This window comes from Aythya fuligula, chromosome 2, assembly GCF_009819795.1.
Source record: "Aythya fuligula isolate bAytFul2 chromosome 2, bAytFul2.pri, whole genome shotgun sequence".
Classification (NCBI taxonomy): Eukaryota; Metazoa; Chordata; class Aves; order Anseriformes; family Anatidae; genus Aythya; species Aythya fuligula.
In genome coordinates this window covers 48,389,347-48,399,297 of record NC_045560.1, presented here as the reverse complement: position 1 = coordinate 48,399,297, position 9,951 = coordinate 48,389,347, and positions in this window count along the sequence as shown.

Sequence of the window (9,951 nt, the reverse complement as noted above, 5' to 3'; positions counted from 1 at the left end):
AACAAATAATAGCTTTTTTTTTTTAAGTGATAGTATTCCCCAATGACTAGTCTTAAACTACTCCCTGTACTTTAGGCAAGACTCTCATGTCTACCATAAAGCTCTCAATGCAAGTTCGTGATACTGAAAAGAAGGACAACCCAAATCAAACTCCCCACTCACCTCCAGTAAGGGTATATCAAATATGTATTTTGGAATCCAGTGGTGGTTTTTTTTGTTTTGTTTTCCATAGATGTTAGTAAAAATAGAATTGTGCCATAAAGAGAATGAGGAGGAGAGTATTACTGGATTTTATAGATTAGCCTAAAAAGAGATTAAGGAAAACATATCATTTTGCCAATACTCATTGTGAGTAAAATTCTATCATTTAGCTGTCTTAACACCTTCATGGTTAAGAACAGGGTATTAAGGTTTGAAGTGGTGCTGCAGCATTTCCTTTCAGGGATGTGCCTTTTGTCATTCTTTCCCATTAACTGTTCATATGTGGCTCCACTGTGAGTCTGGAAAATGCCAGTCTTTGTACACTCTTTGCACAGTTGCTAGGTTGGCTGCTGCAATCATGGAAGGTCATGGTTGCATAGCATATTCTAGCCTCTTCCAGATGTTCTTGCAGGCTGCTGTGATATCAGAAATGAGATCAAGTATATCCCTTCTTGCACTTTCAAGGCTCCCCATGCACAAAGAAAGATGTCTGAGTGAAGTAGGAGGGGGTAAGAACAAGGCCTAGATTAGTATGGTAATGAGGAAATAAAAGAGAAAATAAAATATCCTGGAGTTATACCCTTATATATCCTTTCAGTTCTTGGGTCCCCAATACAAGAAAGATATCGGCCTGTTAGAGCAGGTCCAGAAGAGGGCCATGAAAAAGATCAGAGGGCTGGAGCACCTCTCCTACAAAGAAAAGTTGAGAGAGTTGGGATTGTTAAGCCTGGAAAAGAGAAGGTTCTATGAAGACCTTATTGCAACCTTTCAATATATAAAGTGGGCTTATAAGAAGGACAGAGAAAGATTTTTTACCAGGGCATGTAGTCTCAGGACTAGGAGCAAGGGCTTTAAACTGAAAGAGGGTAGAGGGCTTTAAACTGAAAGAGGGTAGATTTAGATTGGATGTCAGGAAATTCTTTATAATGAAGGTAGTGAAACTGGAAAAGGTTGCCCAAAACACTTGTGGGTGCTCCATCTTTGCAAGTGTTCAAAGCTAGGTTGGGCAGGGCATTGAGTGACCCTATCCAGTGAAAGGGGTTCTTGCCCATGGCAGAGAGGTTGGACTAGATAATCTTTAAAGCTCCTTTCCAACCCAAACCATTCAATGATTCAATGATTACAATGGGGAAAGGATCTGACAGGTTAAACAGGAAGGACCAAGGGAGTAGGGGAGCCTGGGATTCAGACTGAGGAGAGAAATGATGTCTGAGGCTGAATAAAGAATTCAGGAGTAGGACCATCCCACCCATGCAGCTTTAGAGGCTAGAACTGTATTGTCAGAACTAAAGGTTAGCATGGAATGAAGAGGAGTTGAGATCCTAACAGAACTGCCTGACACTAACTAAACCTTGGGTCTTGAGAAAAAATATCCTGTGTTCAGTGTTGCTAAATGACCTCAGCATATACAGATCTGCATTAAAACTGCATGGATTTGCAGTCATACTAAGATGTTATTTTAATCTTGTTAAACTAGACTAACAGAGAAGTGCTGAGCTTTGGGTTTGTTTGTTTTGGTGTTAGTTTGTTTCTTCCTGCTACTTTTAAAGGGAATTAACACTTTTTGTTATTATCTGACAAGAAAAAAAAATCCAGCTCCTCAAAGTGCAAGCATTTATGAGGACTCAGTGAAAGGAAGAGCCTGAAAAGCCTAGGAACACCTATAGTGCTTGCCTCGGAGCATGTGGTATACCCTGCATGATACTAACCATCTAGAGGACTGGTGTACCGCAGCACATGCAGTGACACCCTGCAGTGTGGTTGCTTCCAATATTTATACAGCCTAGAAAACACAGAGACTCTAGGGGGAAATGATCACAGAATATAAATACTTTCTGGTAGAATAAGGAGCAATGGCCTGAAACAAAGAGAGGAAACATTTAGACTTGCTATTAGAAAAATGTCCTTAATGGGAAGAGCAATTGGGCAGAAGAGCAGATTACAAAGAGAAGAGATCAAGGAACTATCACTGCTGCTATTTAAGACTGCATTAGGTTGAGAATAATAGCAAAAGCCCCTATTACCTGTGAAAATTCATTATAAGTGTTTTGCTCTTGAAAATACTTATAAAGGGTAGGATCTTTTTACTACAATATACTGTTATTAAGTAATGTCTTTTCTCCTTTTTTTTTTTTCTTTTTTTTTTCTTTTTTTTTTTTTTTCCCCAAAGCAGTGGATATAATATGTAGTGACTGCAACCAAAGGAAATAGCTAGGGAGAAAACCTAGAAAACTGAAAAAGTGCCTGAAGAGGTTCTGAAAATTCTTCACTGGAATGAAGATACGACATATATAACGACAGTATTCCTTGGCTGCTAGTTCTTGAAACCTTTTACATTAATGCTAAGTGACAGAAACTGACCTACCTGGGAGAGCACAGCCAGCTGTGATGGGGGAATAGGGTCTACAGCATCCAAATCCTGTGAAATCTCGCTCATCCACTAGGCTGAAGCTTTGCAGCTCTAAGAACTGTCTGGTCAGTCATGCTGAATACATGGAAGAGTACCTATATTGCGAAAAAAAAGTCTATTTGTGCTGTATCACCAAAGAAAATGTGTTCAGCTGTGTCACTTAAAGAAGGCACACCCATAAAAGTTTTGTAATCTTAATAGGTTTTCTTCTGTTTGTATGCAGCTTATTGCTTTTTGCATATGGCTTTATATTGAGTCAGATTCTCATTTGACCACTAACATTAAATTATGACAACAGTAATAGTAAAAATACTATATACCTACATACCATTGACTTACACCAAACTAATGAAAACTAATGAGAACTAACTACATCATTTGAAACAAAGAGATGCAAGCACAATATCCAGTGCAAGATGTTGCAAAAATAAGATCATTTTTTAATGTTTCTTTCTTTCTTATTTCTAATAGCAAGCAACATCTGGAATAAGTAACATTATGTAGTACCATGAAACATTGGAAACACTACACACCAAACCCATCCTGTATTGAAAATAATGAACGCCTGTGGAAATGTTTTTGAGTTATAACCAAAAGGAAATGTTTATTCTTCTTAGCTACTCATTTACACTGTTAATATTAAAACTTAATCCAGCCTTGCACAAACTCTCTGAACCAAAAACAAATAATCACTGACAGAGATAAATAATGTGGTGGCTGACTGAATATAAAAGCCAATAGTGATATTGGGATACTTCAAAGCCCCAGCAGATGTTATGGTTTGAAAAGAATGTTCACAAAAATACCTATCCATTACAATGTATTTGTGTCCTTAAGAAGCATTTTATATCAATTAATATCCCTACAAGAATGGCTCAAAAAAAAAAAAAAAAATACTTATGGAAGTTAATAAGCTGCTAAGGTAGTTCTTCTGCTCAGGATGTATTTTTCAAGAGTTAAGTTTCACCGCAGATATGATGAGAAAAAGCGCCTTACTTGCTTTTTCATTCATCGTATCTATGATGGTACATGTGCTTGGTGTGCTTGGTGTGACAAGTACAGGAGAATTTCACTTAACCTCCACCATCCACTAATCACCTACATTCTTTGGCCTGAGCTGAACTATTCATTTTTATTATTTAGAAGTATATTTCAGGCACACATTTTATACAAAATTTTGTTGGTTCTTAGATTGTATGCTCAACTATACAGGCACGGCTAATAGTGCAAACCCACTGAGGATTTTTAGCATCATCATACAAAAATAACCTTCTTTCTCTGTCATGTACTCCTCGAAGCTTAACTGGTTGAAGTGACAAAATTCATTTGTTCTTACCTAGACTGTCCATATTTTTATTTTAAGGATTAGGGGTTTTGAACAACATTTAAAAGATTTGCTACATTACACAATGGCTTTGCCATAAAAACTCAGTATTGGAAAGAGGAACAGCTGCAGACACATTTTAGTGAGCCTATCATTGCCTCAATCAGATTTTTTTCACTTTGTCAAAAACACTGATATTGTGGCTGAACTGGTTTTCATTTAGGTTTCTCAGAGCTCATAGAAAGAGGCATGATCTCTTTTATTTTATTAATGGTAAAGACTTCAAAATATGTATCTAATTGTGAATCCAAATTTTCATCAAAACAGTTTTGTCTGAGCATTTTTAATGAACCTAGCTTAGAATTGAGAACAGTCATATTTTCTGAGCTCCAGAAAAAGACTCAGGTATCATTTCCATATGACACTGACAAGACAAATCTACACTTGTCAAGAGGATCCAAACGTTTCTCCCAGCTCCTTCTTTCCTGCTTTTGTGCTCCATGTGCTGTATTTATGGTTGGGTAATGCTTGTTTTTTTGTTTTGTTTTGGTTTGTTTGTTTGTTTGTTTGTTTTTGCATTGATTTGCATTAAAAAAAAAAAAACTCTACTCTCATAAAAATAAAACCTTAGCTTACAGACGTGTGAGATTCTTATACTTCATCAAAAAAAAATTCTTCTGCCTTTAATATCTTGAAGTTTTTCATTAATGATAGGGAGAAACTGTAATCTTTGAGTGAATAAAATGCAGGAGGTCTTTTTGGTGATGGATACTCAGAGAAGCCAGACTCTGCAAGAAGAGCAGCAGCCTCATTTTTTTTCTTATACCAGTGAAAGTTCTGAGAACCTACTACAAAGAGATAAGCACTGTGCAGAAATCAACACAAAGGCTGAGCAATTTACCTAATATATTAGTCTTCTTTCTACTTTTTGTTGTTTGTTATCATACGTTCTTTTTTCCTTATACTTTCTGCTGGGCCCTTGTGTGAAAACCACCAACATAAATGTGCTGTCAGTTTTATTCAATGTCAAATAATGAGTTGCTTAGAACCTGTTGTTAAGAGGTTGGATTGTGTAAATGAAAGGCTAAGTCCTTTGTTTTCTTGCCTTTATTCAAGAGGGTGCAGCCTTGCACACTTCATCCACCTCATGATTTCAAGACCCCCTGCCTTGGACAATCAGGAGTGTAACTTACAGTAACTAACAGTCTTACCTGGTTGTCAAGAGAAGGAAATTTGGATAACTTCCTGTTTGTTCCTGCTCCAGTAGAAAATAGGATGGAGGTTATCTATGCTAAAGTGCTCCAAGAATCTGAGGCATGAAATAAATGGAAATACCATTATCACCCATTTGGAAATGCAGGAAGATTTAGACAGCATAATTGCTGAAGCTGGAATTTAGCCAGGATGCCTAGGCTGAACACACTTCCTGCTGCAAGTACTACCATGGATCATTTCCTGACTGCATGTGTCCAGGACCTGATTTTTTGCTTGTGTTATAGCAAGCTGTCATCTCCTTTCAGTCTTGTCCTAAATTAAGAATGACATATTACATCCAAATCATAGACCTGCATTATCAACAGCTCATAGAACAGTCTTCAACATAATCAGTGCAAGTAATTTACCAGATAAAAGAATGTTAATAGCAAGTACAGTATAATTTATGTGGACACAAATTGTACCTATCTTTCAGAAGAAGAAAGGCACTGCTGTGCACAAAGAGTGGATCAAGAGCAAGGTCAAGTGTAAGCACTTCTGTTTAACATGCACAGCCTGAAAACAGCAGGCGGAGCTTTCAAAGACAGATGAAAATTATACCCAATAAAGTTATTATAAATAATTGCTGTTTTTCTCTCCTAGTGTGTTTCATATGAGAGAGGCAGTTATAAATGGAAGACCTATTCATTAAAAGGCATTTGATGAGGACCTTCTCATTTCAACAAGTTAGAGTTGAAAGTTTACAACTTATAGTTCTACAAAGGAAAACGGTCATTTTAGTTATCTAAGCGTCTTAGCTAGCATGTGTAGGTATGTATGCAAAATGCTTTTCCCGGGATTTTTTTTTTTCTTGCTTTTGCATCTCATGTCCTGAATGTGAACAGAGGTGAAATTTTGCCTTTGGATTTAAGGAGTGTCTTTTCTGTACATGACAGAGCCTACAGTATGCTATGAATAGGTTCAGCTGTGAGAAGTAAATATTTTCTTGACATGTACCAGAACTTGGGTTTTATTAGTTGCACAAAAGATCACATTATGTCTAGATTTTTTTTTTTTCCTTTTCCTCCTTATGCCTCTATCTCATAAGCAGAAAGATTAAAGCAAAACATTCAGAACTACCATGCTTTTTCTTGATAGTATCTAAACATAAAGCTTCCATTCCCTCCAGAGAGGACCCACTCTTGCATCATAGGACATTCCCCAAATCCACCCCCTCAACATTGTTGTTTAACCCTGGTAAGCAGCTAAGTAGCACACAGCCACACGTTCACTCTCCCCAGGTGGGATGGTGGAGAGAATTGGAAAAGTAGAAGTGTGAGAACTCATGGGTTAAGATAAAGACAGTTTACTAGGTAAAGCAAAAGCCACACATGCAAGCAAACCAAAACAAGGAATTCTGTCACTACTTCCCATCGGCATGCCACTTGGCATTAAGCCACTTTCTTGGGAAGAAAAATGTCATCACTCTGAACGTCCCCTCCTTCCTCCTTTATTCCAACTTCCACTGCTGAGCATGACATCTTATGGCATGGAATATCTGGGTCAGCTGCCCTGCCTGTGTCCCCTCCCAGCTTCTTGTGCACACATCCCCAGCCTCCTCACTGGCAGGGCAGCATGAGAAGTAGAAAAGTCCTTGGCTCTGTGTAAGCACTGCTTTGCAACAACTGAACATTAGTGTTTTTTCACCATTATTTTCATCAAAAATCCAAAACACAGCATTATGTGAGCCTCTGTGAAGAAAATTAACTCTGTCCCAGCCAAAAACAATGACACTCAGCAATGAGAGATACCTCAAGCTCTTCAGTCTCTGAAGAACATGGATTTTCTGAAGCACAGGAGACAATGGCACTTTACTAACTAGCTTTTAGAAGCCTGCTTGGGCCAGATACACTTTGCAATAAACACAATACAGAGAATGGTAATAAAGTGTTGAATCTTTTTTTCTCTGTTGTATGGAGATATCCCCCAAAAAGAGTTAACCAGTGTTCTGAAAACCCTCATGCCTCTGATATTAAATGTTGTGGATAGTGACCAGTTTTTGCCTTGAAATGCCCAGTATTTTCCAGCATGGTAAATAAGCCTGCAACAAGCCGTAAGACAATCTTCTGGGTAAGATGCATGACTGAGCCAAAGTGGGTTTTGTCACATGGTTGCCCACAGATTTTCTTTGTGTTCGTTACAGTTCAGTTTCAGTCCTGTACTTTTATTGCTGTAGACAACTTCCAGCTTCATCCCAAAATTTACTTGAGAAAAGCAGAGGATGAAGGAGGCTAAATGTGTTGCAGTGGTACTACTTTGTCAGTGTGTGTATGTTCATTTAACCTACCTCTGGGCATGTACTAATTTTCACTCCGTTATCACCACAATCTTGAGTCAGCCTTGTGTCTTAGGGCCTCCCCGTCTCAGTGCTTGTGCCTTAGGAGCTTTTCAGAACTAATAAGATATCTCTTGTAGTCTGTTCTCTGACACCAAGAATTTGGATTTTCCCCTAAGTTTATCTTGACTATTAGTCACACTTTGACCAACAGTGAGTATGAATTGTTCTTAACAGGTAGGTTAATAAAAAAAAGATGTCAGCATTCTGTGGCAATTGTAATTACTGCAACTTTTCTGGCCCCAGAAACATTGCTGATGATCTACCAGCATTTTAGTTGATGTCTTCTTTCTGGAGTACATACCACAGCATGCAGCACAGGCAAACTTTCAAAACTTCACAGATGAAACAGAAGTCCAGTTCCAGCATATGTGTGCATACAAACTTATATACATATATATACACGCATATAAATGAGAGAGTAGACATGTGGTACTTAGCTGCCTGTCATTGTTAAACCACAACTATATACATATATGTTCTGAACAAAGGTAATTGAATTAACATAAGTCCTCCACAAGTCTCCTTACAGATAGATCACACTACAGTCTCTGTCTCACCGTCCTCAACTGTGCTTCTGCTGGAGTTCTCTGCCAAAAACCTTTCATGATGCATCTGCAGCAAAGGAGCGAAGACATCAGAACAAAGGCTCCACGTTGTAAGGAAGCAAGAAGCTGACCAGGATGACTGAGGAGAAACTGAATTTCAAACCACAAAAGCATAAAATCATAGGATTATTTTAGTTGGAAGCGACCTTAAAGCTCATCTAGTTCCAAACCCTCTGCCATGGACAGGGACACCTTCCACTAGACCAGGTGGGATCACATTTATTTTTCTCTCCTTTCATAGTTCATTCCCTCTGATAGCATTCAGGGGAAAATAGTGTTTTCGCTGAAATTTCAGAGACTCTAGGGGGGTTAAGGCATCTTCTGAATGCTTTGTTGAGCTGAAGCCTAAGGTCACAGGCCCGTTCTGAACTCCATCTTTTATATACCTCCACGGCCAAGTTATTCATTGTTCAGAGAGGGCCCAAGGATACATTTCTTCTACCTATCTGTAAAGCTAGAAATAAGCGTATAAATCTCATACTAATGTTCACCTTCAGATTCAAGAGAAAATATTCTATCTTGCAATATTGATATAGCTAATAACAAGGATTGTTGTTTTGATTTTTTTTAATTTTTTTTTTAATAGGAAGCTTATTAGACCAGAGTAACTCCCTAAGATTCCTACTTTTTACAAAAATATTTCTTTCTAGCAAAAGCCTGATAAATGGCAAGCCAAAGCTGGCTACCCCTATCATCCCTACAGTTGTGCATACAAAATACAAAATCAATTCACGTAACTGGTTTTAATTCCCAGTTATTTCTCTTCCCTTAGTTGTTTGTTTTAATCTTGTTTCATCTGTTGGCTTGCTGCATCTTGTAACTAGAATTTGGATTATATAATTATTCTTACTAACGTCACGGACTCTGACTCTATGCCTCTGTAGTCCAAGAAAGATCCTGGTGACTTCAGTCTCAATGTATTTCAGGCTCTATGCTTTATTTCTAACCAATGCACATTTCTAACAATAGATGTGATCACTGCCAGTTTGTGTGGATAACCTATTTTGTCTGCTTTACAAAGTACATATTCCCTTTCAGTCTTAACGCTCTTCACAACAACATTATCTGCTTTCACAAATGCTGACTTTGGCTAGCAGTTCTTCCAGATTTGGTTAAATTAAAACCAGCAAAGGATACTGCAAACTGCAAGTAATTTGTGTTTGTAGACTGATCAGTCTTTATCCTGGTACTTTGGAGGCCACAGCTGATGCTCTTCATCCAGTACTATTGAGGGCAACTCTGGTTTCATTTTGTGTTGTTGAAGAAAGCTGACTGCTTCTAGTAATGAGAAAGAACAATTAAACTTTTTCTGTTTGTTTGTTTGTTTGTTTGTACATTTACAGGGCATTCCCCAAGGAATGGGAAAATCTTTGCAAATTATACAAACGGACAAAAACCACTGTAATTATCTTCTGAATAGTAATGGAAAACAACCTCTAAGAGAAGGATAATGAGCTGAGTAGGAACAGACTGAAGTTCAATGCAATATTGAGGAAGAAGCTAGAGGAAGGACACAGGAGGAGACAAGAAATTGAAAATGATGAGCTGTGAAAGTGATTTCTTCATCTCATGCTGAATTGATCTGAACATAGCTGCCATTCCCATTACGTGGATAACTGTCTTACACATACTATACAAAGAAAATCTGCAAGATTCAAACTGCTTCTTAGAGTAAAATAAGTATACAAATAAATTATGTCTAGGTTTTACTAGTAGCCAGACCTGTTGTTGTCTACAATGACTGAGGGGAAAGAGGTTCCAGAAGTAGGCCTGAGGAAAACGAGAAACCATTTTGCTACAAGCCTGAGCTGGTGGCTGG